At 48.1% G+C, this 19,744-nt stretch overlaps 1 long non-coding RNA gene across 1 annotated transcript in view; it reads right to left on the reverse strand.

Moving 5' to 3' along the window:
- LOC120638182 overlaps positions 1 to 19,744 on the reverse strand; it is an 84,165-nt gene that overhangs the window by 34,615 nt on the left and 29,806 nt on the right. The gene's annotated exons all lie outside the window — the stretch shown is intronic.

Here is a 19,744-nt window from a genome sequence, read left to right on the forward strand (position 1 = left end):
GCTCCTCCCCATTCCCCCTTTCACCTCGTCTCAGCTAAACCCCCTTTCCCTCTGCTCCTCCTCGTCTCCCTTCGCCTCCCCTGTGCACTCTGCTCATTTGTATATATTTTTTACTACCCTATTTATTTTGCTAATGAAGTGTACATCCCCTTGATTGTATTTATTGTGATTATCTTATCTTGCTTTTGCCCGTCTGTCTCCCCCGCTTAGACTGTGAGCCGTCACTGGGCAGGGATTGTCTCTATTTGTTGCCCGAATTGTACATTCCAAGTGCTTAGTACAATGCTCAGCACACAGTAAACGCTCAATAAATACTATTGAATGAATGAATGCATGAATGAATGAATGATCTCTTAGCCTTCCCCTGCCCTCCATTAATTGCAGTGAGCACGAGTCCTGTTGAGCCTTTAAATGCACTGAATCTGAATCCATCCGATCCCTGACACTGCTCTGAACCCCAAAGCTTCTGAGTCCTGCATAACTCTGAACCCAACACCCTAACTCCTACCCTCTCTTCTCCCATCCCACCTCCTAGAGATTCTTATGAGGACACACACATAAAGGACACATACATACACACATGCATGGATGCACACAAACACTCATGTACACCCCCAACACGCACACCCACCTACACACGCTCTCTCACACACAAACTCACACACACCCTCACACACAGACACACACTCACTTTTGTTCAAACAAAATCTTTTCAATCACTTAACTGCACTGATCTCTAAACATCTGGTGCCCTTAACGTCCACCGGTCCTGACTCTTTGGAGCCCTCCAAGTGCTCTGAATCTGAGTCTGTCTGAACCCTGAACAGCACTCGTGCCTCCAACTGCTTTAAACCCCAAAACTCCCCACAGGCCCTGTTCCTTCTGGGAGCATGTGGAATTGGACCCCGAGTCTTCCTGAGCCCTAATTCACTCCAAATCCTAATAATTCCCTCCGCAGTGTCCCTGAGACCTAAGGTCTCTGAGTCCTAATTGGCCTCAGTCCCAAATTGTTCGCAATTCCCATCTTCTCAGAGCCCACTTCCTTTTGGTCCCCTTCCTCAACCCCTCACGCCCTAGACCCTCAGAGCATTCATCACCCAGGGTGTACTAATCTTTCTCAGACCAAACCCAACTCACTGGGGCGATTCATCGACACCCCAAGGCACTCTGGGCTCTCATCCAGAGAACGTTCAAGCAATTCTCAGTCCTCAACCTCACTTAGGACTCAAGCTTTTAGATTGAAAATTGTACGGGGCCCCAGTCCTGCAGAACCCAGAAACCGGAATTCCTTGCACCTCCACATTTGCCACAGCCCTCAATCTGCACTGAGCTGCACAGTTCTTCCCGAGCCCTACACCTCTCTGATGCTCAATTCGTCAGCACACTCCATCTCCCAATACAACTGGACCCTAAACCACTCTGAGTCCTGATCCTTTCCACTCCTTCAAAACTACTCTGGGACTTAGAATGCTCACCAATGCCACCCCACAAAGTGCTCTTCACCTGGAGCCGTCTGGAGAACTTTTAGCCAAAGGAACCTTAGTCTTTCTGAACTCCCAACCACTCAGTAACCTCATTAATTGAAACCCTCACTTGCTCAAGGTGCCCGTTCTGCTCAGGTGCCATTGGCCGTGCGCCCTCCTCTTCTTGGCCCCGATTTGCTTCTGGCCCTACTCCTTCGGAAAGTGTCCTAGATGGCTCTACATTCTCATCATTCAGTCCCCCGTCTCTGTGCCCTAGAACACTCTGGGCTCTGATTGTTCTCTGCCTTACTCTATTTCGAGCCCTATCTGCCTGAGCCTCACTCCACTGATTTTCAACCTCTCCCCACTGAGGTTACTGCATTTGGACCCCTGCCCCATCTGGGCTCTGATGGTTCCATGTCCTTGAGAGCTCCAGAGCCATCACACTTCTGAGGATAAATCCTCTTGGAGACCACTTCCTTCGGAGGCCTAAAAAGCTCTGAGTCACCTAATCACTTTGAGCCCTAAATCTCTCTCAGGGCTAATCCAACCTGAGCCCTCCAATGGATTTCAGTCTACTTTCCCTCAAGGACTGAACCCAAGAGAGACCGAAAGAGTACTTCATCTTGATCCTGATTTGGAATTTCTGAGAGCCCCTTGTGAACCAATCCTTCTGAGTCCTGCAATTCCCTGAGCATAATCCTTAGAAGAAAGGGTGGATCTTGGCAATGTTGTGTAGAAGAGATTGGCCGGCTCTGGTGACAGATTGGTTATGTATAATGAATGAGGGAGCAGAGTCAAGGATGGCTCTATGGTTGTGGGCTTGGGTGAGAGGAAAGATAGTTGTGCCGTCCAAAGTGTTGGAAGAGTTTGGGAGAGGACTGGGTTTGGGAGGGGACAAAAGGGGCTCTGTCTTGGACAACGTTGAGTTTTGGGAGATAGGAGGACACCCAAGTAGAGGCGTCCTGAAAGCAGGAGGATATGTAAGTCTGGAAGAAGAGAGACAGAACGGGGGAGGAGATATCGACTTGGGTGTCATCTGCATAGAGATGATAGTGGAAACTGCAGGAGCAGAAGCGGTTGCACACTAACGTGCTGGAGTTCTGAATTCCGGCTCAGGTGGAATTCGCTCCGAGCCCTGATCCTTTGGCACTGTCCTAAATAATGGCCTGAATTATGACTGGAGAGGCAGGAGGTTGGGTTGTCAGAGAGGGGGCTGATGCAGTGACCTGGACAGGATAAGAAGAGTGATTGTGCTACCATGTTAACAGTTTGGATGATGAGGAAAGGTGGATCTTAGCAATGTTGTGAAGGTGAGATTTGCAGGCTTTGGAGACGGATTGGATATTTGGGGTGAATAAGAGAGCAGAGTCAAGGATGGCATCAAGTCTGCCGGCTTGTGTGAGAAGAAGGATGGTTGTGTCGTCAACAGTGTTGGGAAACTTTGTGAGAAGACAGAGTTTTGGAGGGAAGATAAGGAGCTCTGTCTTGGACATATTGAGTTTTAGGTGGCAGGAGGATAGGTGGCAGGAGGATAGCCAAATAGAGGGATCCCGAAGGGAGGAGGAGCGACTGGGAGGGAGGGAAGAGAAAAGGGGAGAAAATAAAGATTTAGGTGTCATCCACATTGTGGAAGCCATAAGAGCCTGCAACCATAAATCACTCAGAATTCTCAGTTTCTCAGAGCCCACATGTTTCTGAACCCCTAGCACCTTCAGAACACTCATTGCCCAGGGTGCCCTACTCTTTCTCAGAACTAATCTACTAATGGAGGGTAATTCTTGAGTGTCCTGAGCTGCTTTGGACCCTCACCCAGAGGAATTCCAAGTCCTCAACCTCACTTAGGACTTGATTCTAATAATCGCACTGGGCCCCAGCCCGCTGAGCCCAGAAATCCTAGTGCCTCCATACCTGTCACAGCCCTCAAGCTGTGCTAAGCTACACAGTTCTTCCAAACTCTACACCTCTCTGATGCTCAATTCTTCAGCACACTGCATCTCTTTTAAATCCCAATCCATCTGGGCTCTTGTGGGAAGAGTGCCCTAACTGTGAATTTGTGCTTTCTTCCACTTGAGCAGCCAAAAGCAAGGACATGGCCCTTCCTCAGCTTGAACAACACCCAGCAAGGACACGGAACTGCTACACAACAAGAATGTGGAACGAAAACTGTCCCAATCTACTAGACATCCTGGAAACACGAGGAGGGCTAACCAGTATGAGGGGGCTTCGCACACAAATGCATAAGTAGGCTATATAAGAGGCATTGCTGCAATCATTAATTGTAGGCATTTTGACAGAACCCTGCAGTGCCTGCTCTGCTGATTAGGACTCGGGCCCCCTCCTTCCCTTGCTTGCTGTACTACAGCTATGTGAGTACCCCCAATAAAGAGGAAGAAGCGTGGCTCAGTGCAAAGAGCCTGGGCTTCGGAGTCTGAGGTGATGGGTTTGATTCCCGACTCTGCCACTTGTCAGCTGTGTGACTGTGGGCAAGTCACTTAACTTCTCTCGGCCTCAGTTACCTCATCTGTAAAATGGGGATTAACTGTGAGCCTCACGTGGGACAACCTGATTACCCTGTATCTACCCCAGAGCCTAGAACAGTGTTCTGCACATAGTAAGCACTTAACAAATACCAACATTATTATTATTAGTATTATTATTATCACTCTGTCTCCTTGTCTAGTGTTCGGCTCAGAGTTGCCCAATCTGAAGAACCCAAATTCTTTTGAACTCTCACTTCTTCAAGGCCCCCATTCTGCTCAGGTGCCACTGGCTCTCCTCCCCCAGTCTTTAGGCCCCAGTCTGCTTTGGGCCCTCCATCTTCTGAAGCTGCTCTCAATAGCTTTGTTTTCTCATCTTTTGACCCACTTTTCTGCCCCGGGTCCTAACACCTACCTCAGAGGCCTCACACTCCTGAGACCGTAATGGACCTCTTCGAGCCCTACAGAAGGAACAATCCTCTGGACCATAATTGGACCTAAGTCTTTGGAGACCATTAAACACCCTAACCCTGAGCTTTCCCCGGCACTCCATTGACACGAATGGTGTTAATGAGCACGAATCCTCCTGAGCCTTTAAGTGTTCTGAGTCTGAATCCATATGACCCCTGGCACCCTTTCAAGTCCCAACATTTTTGAGCCCCATACAACTCTGAGCCCAATCCCCTAACTCCCGCTCCCTCCCCCACCCTGCCATCTACAGATTTCTATGGTGAGACACACATTCCACACATTCACACACACACACACACATACATTCACGCACACACCCACCCTCAAAAAACACAAACAGTCACGACATGAAAGGAGAGATGAACACACTTCAGTTCAAATCTTTTGAGCCATTCAACCACCCCGATCTCGACATCTTCTGAGTCCTTAACTGTTGCAGGCACTGACCCTTCAGAAAACCTTCAAGTGCTCTGAATCCAATCAGCCTGAGCCCTAAACATCGCTCAATCCTCCTTCTGCTTTGAGCTGTAAAACCTCCCTGGGGTCTTGTTCCTTCTGGGCCCTCTTAGCATCAGTTCCTGTGTCTTTGGAAACCTAATTGTTTCCTCCCCAGCGGTCCCGAGACCTAAGATTTCTAAGTCCTAATTGGCCTGAACCCCAACTAGCTTGGAGTTCTCTACTTTTCAGAGCTGTAGGCCCAACACTCTTAAGGCACATATAGCCCAGCGTGCCTGACTCTATCTCAGATCTAAATCTTCGGCTCCCCATGCTGCTCTGGGCCTCAGCCAGTAGACAACTAAACAATTCTGAACCCCCACCCTCCCTTAGGACTCAGGTTTTTGCACCAGATATCACCAGGGGCCCCAATAATGTTGGTATTTGTTAAGCGCTTACTATGTGCCGAGCACTGTTCTAAGTGCTGGGGTAGACATAGGGGAATCAGGTTGTCCCACATGGGGCTCACAGTCTTAATCCCCATTTTACAAATGAGGGAACTGAGGCACAGAGAAGTTAAGTGACTTGCCCACAGTCACACAGCCGACAAGTGGCAGAGCTGGGATTCGAACTCATGAGCCCTGACTCCAAAGCCCATGCTCTTTCCACTGAGCCACGCTGCTTCTCCAAGCTTACCCTGGGGCTTACCCTGCAGCCCCAGTCCCGCTGAACCCAGAGCCCAGAACTCCTTGAGTCTCCACTCTAAGGCAGCCCTGCCCCTGCTCTTGGCTGCACAGTTCTCCCGAGCCCTACTTCTCCCCAGTGCTCAATCCTTTGTCACACTCCATCTCTCTCTTGAACCCCAATCCAGCTGGGCCCTAAACCGCTCTGAATCTGAATCCTTTCAGCTCCCTTTAAACCACTCGGGGGCTTAATCCCTGGGGCCCTTAGTGCCCTTTGATTCCTAAACCTTCAAATCCCTCAAAGTGTTCTTCGACTAAGAATCTTCTGGCAAACTTAATCCCAACGTAGCCCTAATCCTTCTGAGCCCATTGCCTTTGAGCCCTCGCTTGCTAAAGTTGTCTGTTCCACTCAGGTGCCATCGACTCTGATCTCTAATCCTTCTGGGAACCGAGCTACCCAGGCTGGGCAAGGCTAAAGATACAGGTGTTTAACAGTCGCCAAAGAAATAGTTCCAACCCTGGTCAGAGGACTGACTCTTCTCCAGGGCTTATTTGGGTTAGGGCTTCAAGCAGAACTGGCCACACACAAAGTTGGTTGAGGGCTCCGAAGGATTGGGGTCACAGTGAGTTTCACAAGCTGAGCTTCCTTGGGATGAGAACCACTGGGGCTCAGAAGGGGCCAGAGCATAGATTGAAATAGAGATCAGGGCTATTGTGGCCCAGAGATGTTAAAGGAGCCAGAGCCATTAAGCCTCTAACCATCATTAGTCCGATTGCCTTAGAGCTCAGTGGGATTATGCCTAGGAAGCAGCATGGCTCAGTGGCAAGAGCCCGGGCTTGGGAGTCAGAGGTCATGGGTTCGAATCCCAGCTCTGCCATGTCAGCTGTATAACTGTGGGCAAGTCACTTAACTACTCTGTGCCCAAGTTCCCACATCTGTAAAATGGGGATTAAGACTGTGACCCTCACGTGGGACAACCTGATTACCCTGTTTCTACCCCAGCACTTGGAACAGTGTTCTGCACATAGTAAGTGCTTAACAAATACCAACATTATTATTATTCTTATTATTATTGTTATTAGGTGCCACTCAAGAGCACAGAAAGAAAACAGGTCCCCGAGCCGCAGATGGCACCTAAACGTTAGGACTCAGAATCAATTCCACCTGAGCTGAAATCAGGGCTTTGGACCTCTAAAGGTTCAATCACATTGGTAAGGAGAGCGGCTAAGGGGTCAAAGGGATTAACAATAAGGTTGTTGGAAGGTGTAGAAAGCTTTGGGAGGACCCAGGTTATTTTGGGGTTCTGAAGGATTAGGCATCCAAAGCAGATGGGGGTTAGAAATGGAAAAACCGTTAGAAGAACGGTTGGAAATGGAAGAATTCAACCTCCTCACTGTGCCTCGTTCTCACCTGTCCCGCCCTCAACCCCTGGACCCACGTCTTACCTCTGGCCTGGAATGCCCTCTGTGCTCACATCTACAAAACTGGTGATCTTTCCATCTTCAAAGTCCTACTTAGACCTCACCACCTGCAGGAGGTCTTCCCAGATTGAGCCCACTCCCACTTTTTCCTCTGCCCCTCCTCCCCTTCCCATCACTCCTACTCACTCCGTCTGCTTTACCCCCTTTGCCTCCCCACAGACCTTGTGTACATTTGTACATATTTATTATTCTCTTTATTTATTAATGATGTATACATATATCAATAATTCTTTTTATCCGTTTTAATGTTACTGATGCTTGTCTACCTGTTTTCTTTTGTTGTCTGCCTCCACCTTCTAGACTGTGGGCCCATTGTAGGGTAGGGATTGTCACTATCTGTTGTCGAATTGTACTGTCCAAGCACTTAGTACAGTGTTCTGCACATGGTAAGTGCTCAATAAATATAATTGAATTAAGGAATGGATGAATGGATGAAACATAGAAAGGTTGTGGATTGTGAGAGAGGAGAGGACCTTCTGGAGACAGTAGATCAGTGGAGTTTCTCTGAACTGCAAAGGAAAAGATGACACCCAATAATAAGTATAATGTAGAAGTAGTTTCAACAGTTGGTAGAGGATCCAATGTTCTGTCAGGCTCAGCAGGGTTTCAGTGCTGTTAGGCTCAAATCCAATTGAGGGCTCAGGTAGGATTAACCCTCAGAGCACCTTAGAAATCAGAGCAATAAGAGGGGTCAGAGTGGTTTAGGGCTCCAAAGGCTTTGGGTTCCAAGTGGATTTATCGCCATGAACATGAGGTCTCAGGGCATCTGAAGAACAAGGAACCAGCAGGGCCCAGAGGGTGTCAAGGGTCTGAAAGCAGTACCCTTGGTGGAGAGAGGTTAAAAGTCTGAGTGGACTCAGGTTCAGATGGACAAGACTCAGAAAGCTGTAGGGGAGAGAACAGTTAGGTCCCAGAGTGGTCTATGGCTCAGAAGAATGAGACTCAGCAGAGCTGGTTGGGGTCCAGAAGGATCAGGCCTCAGCCCAATTTGGCAGTCAGCAGGATTAAGGACTTCATGTTTTCTCATGGCTAAGAAGAATCCTGAGGACTTAGAGTGTCTTTCTGGGGCTTGGAAAGGCTGAAGTCATGCCCAGAGGTGACCCCCCGAATTGGATTTGGGATCAGGAAGATGAGGATTCAGAGAAGGATTAGGACTTTGCTATGTTCAGGGCTGAGGGGAAATTAAGAGTCTGGGTGAATGAGGGCTCAAAATGACTGGAGCTTAGAGTGGTTTTGGAGGCTCAGAAGAATCTGGGCTCAGGGCAGCTCTCAGGGGTCAGAGAGATTTGGATTCAGAGCACTAAAGAGCTCAGGAGGATTCTTGTTATGAGTGCTTAACGTAAGGCATTGGAGGGTTAGGGGTACGGGTGGTGGTGAATGGTCCCCAAAGACAATTAGCAAACTTTCCTTGATATCACGGGTCACCAGTGTACTGCTTAAAAGTCACACAGTATCGCACAAAGACCAACATGGAACGTGAATTACCCGAGTAGGAGGTTAGAGGCAGAGTTCTGCCATTTCTAACGGTTGTTAATGGTTCTTCTAACGAGTCTTCTAACGGTTCTTCTAGGTTCTGATGGTTCTTCCTTTATCATTCCTATGGTTTGTAGCCATCTAGCTTCTAGTCTGCCTCTTCTGCATTTTCCCTGGAATTGCCCTAGCATTAGTGTCTTCTCCAAAAAATCTGTCCCCCTAATGATGACTCCAAAAGATGCTAATCTCAGTCGAGTCTGTTGGCCTTCCAAAGACCCCTTTGGCTTAATTTGCTCCCCAATCCATTTCCAAGCTTTATGGCCAGTCCATGGTATTTACAAAACCCTTCTTCAACACCACATTTCCAAAGAATCAACATGCCTTCAATCTTGCTTTTTCACCGTCTGGCTTTTTGATCCATACATTGTCCCTGGAAACACCAGAGAATTGGCAATTTGGATTTTTCTGGTAATTCTTACATCAGAACATTCTGGGACATTTTCCTGGCTCTTCTAGCAAGTCTTCCTAACGGGAATCTCTGCTGTGTTTCTTGCATATTAGATGCTTTATCATTGGTTATCGATCCCAAGTGAGAAAAAATGTCCCTTATTTTGATCTTCTCTCCATCCAATACAAAAGCATTAAAATTTCAGTTGTCATGATCTTTGTTTTATTGACATTCAACTGAAACCCCATCTTTTTTCCTGTTCCTTAACTTTTGAGAATAAGCCCTTGAAATCTTCACTTTCTACGAGGAGGGTAGTAGCATCAGTATAAAGATGGTTGTTTATACTCTTTCCTCCAAACTTTACTCCCTGTTGGTCTTCATCCAATCCAGCTTCTCTCATTTTGGATTCGGTAAAAAGGGTGAAGAGGTGAGGCGATAAGATACATCCCTGTCTTTACCCCTTACTAATGGGAAACCAACTGGAGTCACCATATTCTGTTTTTATTTTAGCCTCCCGTTCAGTTACAGGTTCCGTATCAATGCAATTAAATGGTCTCCCAAGGTCATTTCCCTTAATGTGCTCCAGAGTTTTTCGGGGTCCATATGGTCAAAGGCCTTACTGTAATCAAGAAAGCACAGGTTGACATCCTCTTGAAATTCTCTTTTCCTTTCAATTATCCAGTGGATATCAGCCATAATATTTTTTGTCCTTCATCCTTTCTTTAGGAAAGCCTGCTTGAACATTGGACAATTCACGTTCCATGTAGGTCTCCATGCGATGCTGTATAACTCTTAGCAGTACCTTGCTGGCCCGTGTCGGTCTGAGCCCAGACTCTTCATTTCCCCTGGTCCCTAAGCAGTGTTTGGCCCTAATCCTTCCCAGCCCTGAACTGCTATGAGATCTCATCTCCCTAATCCCAAACCCAAGTGGTGGGCTCACCTCTCTGCATGACTTTAATTGCCCTGAGCCCTAAGAAGACACTCTGAGTCCTCGGATCTCTTCTTAGCCCCGAGAGCAGTCAGAGGCCTCAATCCTGCTCACACCTCAACTGGGTCAAGGCATGATCCTTCTGAGCCCCAGCTTACTCTGCCGGGGCTCCTCCTTCTCCAACCTAGAACACTAGGGGCCCTGTGCTGCTCTGGGCCCTATCTGTCTGTGCCTTAGTCCCGTCAGATTTTGAACCTCCTTCTGCCGGGGTTACCGCTATCCGAGCCCTGCCACTCTCTGGGCCATGATCAATCCATGCCCTTCAGAAGCCCTGAGTGCTCAAGCTCCAGAGGATAAATCCACTTGGAGACCAAATCCTTCAGTGGCCTAACAAGATCTGAGCCCCCTAATCACTCTGAACCCTAAGTGTGTTGGAGCTAATCCCGCCTGAGCCCTCAAATGGATGTGAGTCTATTGGCCCTCAAGCCCTGAACCCAGGTTTCGGGCCTAATCCTACAAGGCCCAAAAGGCTGCCTAGTCTTTATCCTATTTTAGAACACCGAAGAAGTCTTTATCTTGTTTTGGACCCCTAGAGGGCTTGTAGCTTTGCTCCTTTTGAACCCCAAACCTATCAAAACTGTGATTGGGCTGACCCTCCAAGGCCACTCTGAGGGCTAACCCTTTCAGAATCCAAAGAATCCTAATAATCTCAGCCCGAAACCCCTGCCAAATCTAATCTGTCTGGCCTCAAACCTGCTCTCCAGTCCTAATGCTTCGTAGCCCTAGACTCCTGGAAACCTCTAATTCTCACTTTGAGTCCTACATCACTCTGGGTTCCAATGCAACTGCACACTGCATCTCTCTTCAGGCACACTTCTTTTGAGCCCTAACCCATTTCGAGTCTTAGTTTTTCCACTCCCTTCAAATAACTGTGGGTGATACTCCTAACTCTTTTTGACTCCTAAGCCTTCAGAACCCCAAAATATCCTAGGCCTCCCCTTAACTTTCTGAGCCCTAAACCCACCTGAGTCATAATCCTTCTGAGTGAGACCTTACCACTGGGGGATCTCAATTCAGTTGATCCTAATGTGCTCGAAGCCCTAATTTTGGCTCAGGTGGAATTTACTTTGTGTCCTAATCCTTCGACATCCATCGCCACTCTGGGCCAGATTCTCCTCCTGTGCCCTTGAGGGGCTCTGAGGATCAATTGTGTCAATTCTAAGATAATTGGACTCCTGATGCTTTGAATCCTAATGGTTCTGGTCCTGATATATTCCTGAGCCCTACTTTGATCTATACTCCAACCCTCTCTGAACCCCAGAAGTCTCATCCCTAAGATGCTCACTCTGCAAAACCACAGTTTCCCTAATCCTCTGGAGCGCTCAATTGACTCTGAATGTGCCCTCATATTCCTGGAGTCCCAACACGGCTGCACCCTATGAAGGATCAATCCTCTGAACACGGCTGCAGAGCAGTGCAGAGCAATTTACTACTGCTTGCTAAGTACAACAGAGCAATAAAGAGAAATAATCCCAGCCCACAGCGGGATTACAGTCTAAAGTGGGGGAGAAAGTCCTTAAAACAAGTGAACAAGCATGAAGATAAATAGAATTATAGGTGTCAACCTATATACATATGTGCTGTGGGGCGAGGGGTGGGGGAAAGCAAAGGGAGTGAGTTGAGGTGACATAGAAACACGCAAGAGCTGAGGAAAGGAGGATGAGTTTGGGGAGGCTACTTGGAGGAGTGTGCCTACAGGAGGGCTTTGAAGAGGGGAAGAGTGATTGTTGGTGGATTTGAGGAGGGATGGCATTCAAGGCTAGAGGTTGGATGTGGGCCAATGGTCAGCGATGGGATGGGAGAGATTGAGGCCCAGTGAGAAGCTTATCACCAGAGAAGCAGAGAGTTTGGGGCTGGGATGGAGAAGGGGAGAAGAGAGGTGCGGTAAGAAGGGGCAAAGTGAAGGAGAGCTTTAAAGCCAGTAGCAAGGAATTTTTGTTTGTTCCAGAGGTTGGTATGTAACCACCCGGAGATTTTTGAGGGGGAGGGAAACATGTCCTGAAGTTTTCTGTAGAAAGATAATCCAGGCAGGGGAATGAAATATGGAGTGAAGTGGGGAGAGGCAGGAGGTTGGGAGGTCAGAAAGGAGGCTGATGCCGGTTGGGCTAAGATAAGAGATTATATTAAGGTGGCAGTGGTTTGGATGGAGAGGAAAGGGCTGATCTATGTGATGTTGTGAAGGTGAGACCGAGAGGATTTGGTGACGGATTGGATATGTTATGTGGGGTGAATGAGAGAGTGGAGTCAAGGAAGGCACCGAAGCTGGGGGCTTTTGAGACAGGAAGGATGGTTGTGCCATCCATAGTGATGGGAAAGTTTGGGAGAGGACAGGTTTTGGGAGGGGTCATAAGGAGGTCTGTCTTGGACATGTTAACTTTTAGGTGGCGGAGGACATCAAAAGTATTTTGAAGGTCGGAGGAGATGCGAGCCCGGAGTGAGGGAGAGAGAACAGGGGAAGAGATACGTAATTTTAGGTGTCATCCACATGGAGATAATGCTTGACGACATGGGAGCCCACGTGTTTCCAGCTCCCCAAGACCCTCAGAGCACTCATCGCCCAGTGGTGCCCTATTCTTTCTCAGACCTAATCTGCTCGTGGAGGGCAATTCTTCAGGGCCCCAATTACCTCTCGGCCCTCATCCAGCAGAATTACTAACTCACAACTTTGCTTAGGAATCAAGCTTTTGGACCAAAAATCACAATGGGCCCCAGTCTCCCTGAGCCCAGAGCCCGGAAATCCTTGTGCCTCCACATCCTTCGCAGCCCCCCAACATGCTGTGCTGCTCTTCCAAACCCTCCACTTCCCTTAGTCCCAGTGCTTCGACACACTGCATCTGTCTTGAATCTCAATCCATCTGCGCCTGAAAATGCTCTGAGTCCAGATTCTTTCGGCCCCCTTGAAACCACTCTGAAGAAGCAGCGTGGCGCAGTGGAAAGAGCCTGGGCTTTGGAGTCAGAGGTCACGGGTTCAACTCCCAACTCTGCCACTTGTCAGCTGTGTGACTGTGGGCAAGTCACTTAACTTCTCTGTGCCTCAGTTACCTCATCTGTAAGCTGGGGATTAATTGTGAGCCTCACATGGGACAATCTGATTATCCTGTAACTACCCAAGCGCTTAGAACAGTGCTCTGCACATAGTAAGTGCTTAACAAATACCAACATTATTATGATTATTATTTAATCCCTGGAGTCCTTAAAGTGCTCTGTGTCCTAAACATACCCATCCGTAAAAGCGTTCTGCACCCGCAGCCTTCTGGTAAACTTTTACCCACTGGAGTTCTAAAATCTGAGCTCCCAGCTATTCTGCCTCCTAATTTCTTTGAATCCTCACTTGCTCAAGGCACTCGTTCTGCTCAGGTACCATTGGCTCTACTCCTTCATCCTCTCAACCCCAATCTGCTTCAGTCCCTCCGTCTTTGGAAGGTGCCCTCATTGGCTCTGTATTCTCCTCATTCAAGCCCCTTTCCCGCCCTGGGTCCCAATCCCTACCTCGGGAACCCTCAGGCACCTGAGCCCCTAATGGACCTCTCTGAGCCCTACGGAAGTCCTCCGACCACAGTGGGACCTCAGTCTTCATAGACCATTAAGCAACCTATCTCTAAGCCTTCCACAGCCCAACATTAGCAGCCTGAGCCTTTAAGTGTTCTGAATCTGAATCCGTATGATCCCTGACACCGCTCCGAGGCCCAATGCTTCTGAGCCTTTCAGAACACTGAACCCATTCCCCTAACTCCTGCTAGTTCTTCTCCCACCCTACCACCTAAGGATTTGTTTGTATGAGGACACACACATACACAAAAGCTCACACCTACCCACAGGTAAGCCCACACCCACACCTCCCCCCACCAAATCACTCCCTGGCCCGGTTCCCTCCCACACACAAACATACTCACAGAGTGACACTAATACACACAGCCTTGGGAATGGACAGACATGCCCACCACAGTTCAAATCTTTTGGACCATTTAATCTAACAGCTCTCTGTCCTTAAACATCTCTGGGCACTTGGAATCCTGAGCCTTAATTCAATCTGTGCTCCAGCCCTCTCTGAACCCCAACGGTTCTTATCCATAAAACACTAAGTGTGTAAAACTCACTGTGTCCCTAATCATTTGTAGCCCTCAACCGATTCCGATTCCTGATCTGCTGTGAGTCCTAACCTAGCTGAGACCTACAGAAGGATGAATCAAGGACAGAGGACCACATAACCCGTTTGGAACTAAGTCTTTGGGGATCTTCAAACACCCGATCCCTGTGTATTCTCCAGCCCACTTGAGCCTTTCAGTGCTCTAAATCTGAATCCATCCATCTTCTGACACCAATCCAAGTCCCAACATCTGAGCCCTGCATAACTCAGTACTCAACGCCCTAACTCCTGCCCACTCTTCCCCACCACACCACTCACAGACTCGTCCGGGAACACAGACACACACAGACACACAGATACACACACACTGACACACTCACACAAACATAAACTCACACACACCCTCACACACAGAAAGACACTCACCCCTATTCAAATCAAAGTTTTCAGCCATTCAACTGCACTGACCACTAAACCTTCTGGGCCCTTAACCTCTATGGATACTGGCATTTCAGAGGCCTCCAAGTGCTCTGAATCCAAATCCGTTATCAGCGCTCACCCCTCCTACTACTTTAAGGTTTCACACTCCCCTGGGGCCCTGCTCATTCTGAGGCCTCCTGGAATCAGACCCCAAGTCTTCCTGAGCCCCAGTTCACTCTGAATCCTAATTTTTTCTTCCCCAACGTCTCTGAGGCCTAACATCTCTGAGTCTTAATTGGCCACAACTCCAAATCGCTCACAATTCTCAACTTCTCAGAGCTCATGTGTTTCTGATCCCTTCAGACCCTCAAAGCACTCATCTCCCAGGGTTTCAGGCTCTTTATCAGATCTAACATGCTCAGGGGGGAGGGTGGGGGCAATCCTTCAGCACCCATACTGCTATAGGCCCTCATCTACTGGACGCCTAAGCAATTTTCAACCCTCAACCTCGCTTAGGACTCAATCTGTTCAACAAAAAATTGTGCTGGGCCCCAGTCCCACAGAGCCCGGAACCCATAGCTCTTTGTGCCTCCACATCAGTCGCAGTTCTCAAACTGCTCTGAGCTGCAAAGTCCTTCTGAACCCTACACCTCTCCGATGTTCAATCCTTTGGCACACTGCATCTCTCCTGGATCCTTTCAGCTCTCTTGAAACCACTTTGGAACTTAGAATACTGGGATCCTTGAACTGCTTTGAATCCTAACCCTTCACATCCCATAAAGTGCTCTTCAACCAGGGCCTTCTGGAGAACTTTTATCCATAGGAGTCCACTCCTTCTGAGACCCCACCCGATCGGCTTCCTAATTCCTTTGAACCCCGCATGCTTGATGTGCCTGTTCTGCTCAGATACCACTGGTTCTGCTCTCCCACCCTCTCCGTCCCGATCTGCTTTAGGCCCTACTCCTTTGGAAGGTGCCCTCAGTTGCTCTGTGTTCTCGCTCTTCAAGCCGCTTTCCTGCCCTGGGTGCCAATACCAACCTTTGAGTGTTCAGAGGCCTGAGACCCAAATGAAACCTCTCTGAGCCCCAGATTTCCTGATCCCTAAACTGCTCAGAGTTGCAGACTCACTCTATCCCAATCCTTTGGAGCCCTAAACCAATCCTTAGCCCAGCTCCCCCATGACCTAAGAAACACTCCATGCTGGAATTCAGCTGAGCCTGACGGAACCTTTTATCCTCTACCAACTGTTGGAACCAAGATCTCATTATCATTATTAGTTAGTGCCACCGAGTCCTTTCTGATTCATAGAGAATCCACGGATATACTTTCTCCAGATGATCCCGTCCTCTGCCGTAATCCATGACCTTTCGAACTGTATGTCAGTTATGGTTGTTATGGTCTCCACCCATCTAGCTGCCCGTCTGCCTCTTCCACATTTTTCCCAGACTTTTCCTAGTGTAGGTGTCTTCTCCAGAGAATTTCGTATCCTAGATGATGTGTTCAAAATATGCTAATCTAAATCGAGTCATTTGGCCGGTCAAACACCATTTTGGCTTAATTGGCTCCAAAATCCATTTGGTTGTTTTGCTATCAATCCGTGGTATCCATAAAAGCCAGCTTCATAACGTCATTTCAAAGGAATCGATGTTCCTTCTATCCTGTTTTTTTCACCCTTCGGCATTCTCACATCACTTGGAAACAGCATAGATTTGAAAATGTAGAATTTTGTGGCAAGTCTTACCACAGCCCATTTCCTGACATTTTCCAGGTTCTTCATAGTAAGTCTTCCTCCTGTGAATCCTCGATATGTTCCTTGTTCCTTCTCATTACTGAATGTCTATCCCAGGAGAATAAAATTGTCAACTATTTCAATCTTCTCTCCATCCACTAAAAATACGTTAAGACATCCAGTTGTCATGATCTTTATTTTCTTGACATTCAAATGGAGGCCCCACCATTTTCCTATTGCTCCTTAACTTTTCATACTAAGCTCTTCAAATCTTCACTTTCTGCTCATAGGGTCATAGCAAAGCATAACCAAGGTTGTTTCTATTCCTTCCCCCAGTCTTTAGTCCCTGCTCTTCTTCATCCAATCTGGCTTCACTTATGATGTATTCTGTAGAAAGGATGGAGAGAGGAGGTGATAAGATATATCCTTTTCTTCCCCCCTTACTAAGGGGAAACCTATTTGTTTCTCCATATTCTTTTCATTTTGGAGTCTCCCATTCAGAATACAGATTCCATATCAGTGGCATTACATAGTCTGGAAAACCTATTTTCCTTAATGTGCTCCAGGGCTTTTTGTGATCCCCGCAGTCATAAGCCTTACTATAATTAATAAAGCACAATCTGACTTACTTTGGATATTCCCTTGTCCTTTCATTTATCCAGTGGACATCAGCAGTGACATTTCGCGTGCCTCATCTTTTCCTTCGGAATCCTGCTTCAACCTTGGACAATTCACATTCCATGTAGGTCTCCGTGCGATGCTGTATGATTTTTAACAGTACCTAGCTGTTCTTGCTGTGAGACCAAGAAAACTGTACCATAATTTCCCCTGGGGGCCATTCATCACTACCAGGACCCCTAACTCTCCACAACCTACATTAACTGCCCAAAGATTGAATCCTCCTGAGCCTTTTAGTATCCTGAATCCAAATGCCAGTGACCCCTGACAGCTACCCTGAGCCCTAATTCTTCTGAACTCCCAACACCACACAAAGCCCTCATTGGCACAGACCCTGAAATTTCCCCTGAGCCCTAAACAACACATGGCCCTAATCCTTCCCAGGTCTGAACTGCTCTGAACCCTCATCTTGATGACTCCAAATTCAAGTGGCAGAATCACCTCCCTGTGTGACTTTAATCTTTCCAAGCCCAAGGAAGACACTCTGAGTCCCTCTTAGCCCCAAGAACACTTGAAGGCCTCAAACTTACTGATCCCCAAACTGGGCCAAATTCTGATCCTTTTGAGCCCCGACCCACTCCACGGGGACTCCTTCTTCTGAGCCCTAGACCACTGTGGGACCTGATTATTCTCAGCCCTGTTCCACTCTGAGCCTTCTTCATGTGAGCCTTAGTCCCCTCTTTCTTTCAACCCCTCTCCAAGAGGTTACTGCTTTGGAACCATGCCACTCTCTGGCCCCGGATCGTAGTGTGCCCTTCATGTGCCCTGACCCCTAACGCTCCTGCTGATAAATCTGCTTGGACCCCAAATCATTCAGCGCCCTAAACTGCTCTGAACCTTAAGGCGTTCTGAGGACTAATCCTACCTGAACCCTCAAATGAATTTGAGTCTGCCTGGCCTTGAACCCTGAACACAAGCTTCGGGCCTAGTCCTCCAGAACCCAAACGAGTGCCTAGTACTGATCCTGATTGAGAATCCCGGAAAAGCCCTCAAGCGCCAATCCTCTGAGCACTGCAACACTCTGAGCACAAGCCCTTCAGAACCCTAGCAGCTTTTGGCCCTACTCCCTTTATATCCTAAAGTTGTCAGGGGCCATTGTGAGATATGACCCTTCAGAGCCCTAAAAATTCCTAATAATCTTAGCCCAAAACTTCTCCTGACCCTAATCAATATGTCCTCAAACCTGTTCCCCGATCGTAATGCCTCGGAACTTTAGACTGCTTGAATCCCCTAATTTTCTTCTGAGCCCTAGGTCACTCTGAGTCCTAATCTGGTTGCACACTATATCTCTCTGCAATTGGAATCCTTCTGAGTCCTAACCCAAATCGTTGAACTTTTGTTCCCTTAGAACACCTCTGGGGACTGCTCCGGGTGGTCCCCAAGCCACTTTTGACTATTAATCCTTCAGAACCCCAAAATGCCCTGGGCCTCCCAGTAGCTTCTGCACCCTCAAACAACCTCAGTGCTAAACATTCTCTGCCCTTGGCTGATCAGTCATCCCGATTCACTGAACCCAGATGTCCTCGAGGCCCAGATTTTGGCTCAGATGGAATACTCCCTGAATCCTAATCCTTTGGGACCCTATGCTGCTCTGGTCCCGTTCTCTTTCAGTGCCATCGAGTGACTCCGAGGCCTATTCCCACTGAGCTCTGAAGCAATTGGACTCCTGACAGTTAGAGGTCTAACGGCTCTGGGCCTTAAATATCTCAGTGCCCTAACAAGCCTGAGCTCTATTTTAATCTGCTGTCTTCCAACCCTCTCTGAGCCCCAACGATTCTCATCCTTAAAATGCTCAGCGGATTAAATTTACTGTGTCTCCAGTTTTTTGGAACCCTCGACCTACTCTGAGTATGCCTTCATCTGCTCAGAGTCCTAACCAGGCTGAGTCCTACAGAAGGATGAATCCACTTTGCACAGTTGGAACTAACACTTTGGGGACCACTAAACACCCAATCTCTTAGCCTTCCCCTGCCCTCCATTAATTACAGTGAGCACGAATCCTGCTGAGCCTCTAAATGCACTGATTCTGAATCCATATGGTCCCTCATGTCACTACGAGCCCCAAAACGTCTGAGCCCTACATAAAACTCAACCCAATGCCCTAAATCCTGCCTTCTCTTCCCCAAACAGATCCTTTCAGGGAAACACACATATACACTCACACGAATGCGCACACACAGACACGTGTACTACACACACACACACACACACTCTCACAAGCTCACCAACCCTCACATAAAGACATAATAATTATAATAATGATGGTATTTGTTAAGCACTTACTATGTGCCGAGCACTGTTCTAAGCGCTGGGGTAGACATAGGGGAATCAGGTTGTCCCACGTGGGGCTCACAGTCTTAATCCCCATTTTACAGATGAGGGAACTGAGGCGCAGAGAAGTGAAGTGATTTGCCCACAGTCACACAGCCGACAAGTGGCAGAGCTGGGATTCGAACTCATGAGCCCTGACTCCAAAGCCCGTGCTCTTTCCACCGAGCCACGCTGCTTCTCCGCTACACTCACCTCTGTTGAAAACCAATGTTTTCAACCACTCGACTACACTGATCTCTAAACATCTTGGGCCCTTAACATCCCCCGGGACTCTCTTTTTGGAGGCCTCCAAGTGCTCTGAATCTGAGTCCATCTGAGCCCTGAACAGCGCTTGCACTCCCACCTGCTTTAAGCCCTAAAACTCCCCACAGGTCCAGATCCTTCTGGATCCATGTGGAATTGCACCCCGTGTCTTCCTGAGCCCTAATTCTCTCCAAATCCTAATCATTCTCTTCCCAGTGTCCCTGAGACCCAAGATCTATGAATCCTAATTGACCTCAACCCAAATCGTTCCCAATTCTTAACTTCTCAGAGCACACTTGTTTCTGACAACCGCCCCGCTCCCCACCGCCTTTC

The sequence above is a fragment of the Ornithorhynchus anatinus genome, chromosome Y2 (genome assembly GCF_004115215.2).
Source record: "Ornithorhynchus anatinus isolate Pmale09 chromosome Y2, mOrnAna1.pri.v4, whole genome shotgun sequence".
Classification (NCBI taxonomy): Eukaryota; Metazoa; Chordata; class Mammalia; order Monotremata; family Ornithorhynchidae; genus Ornithorhynchus; species Ornithorhynchus anatinus.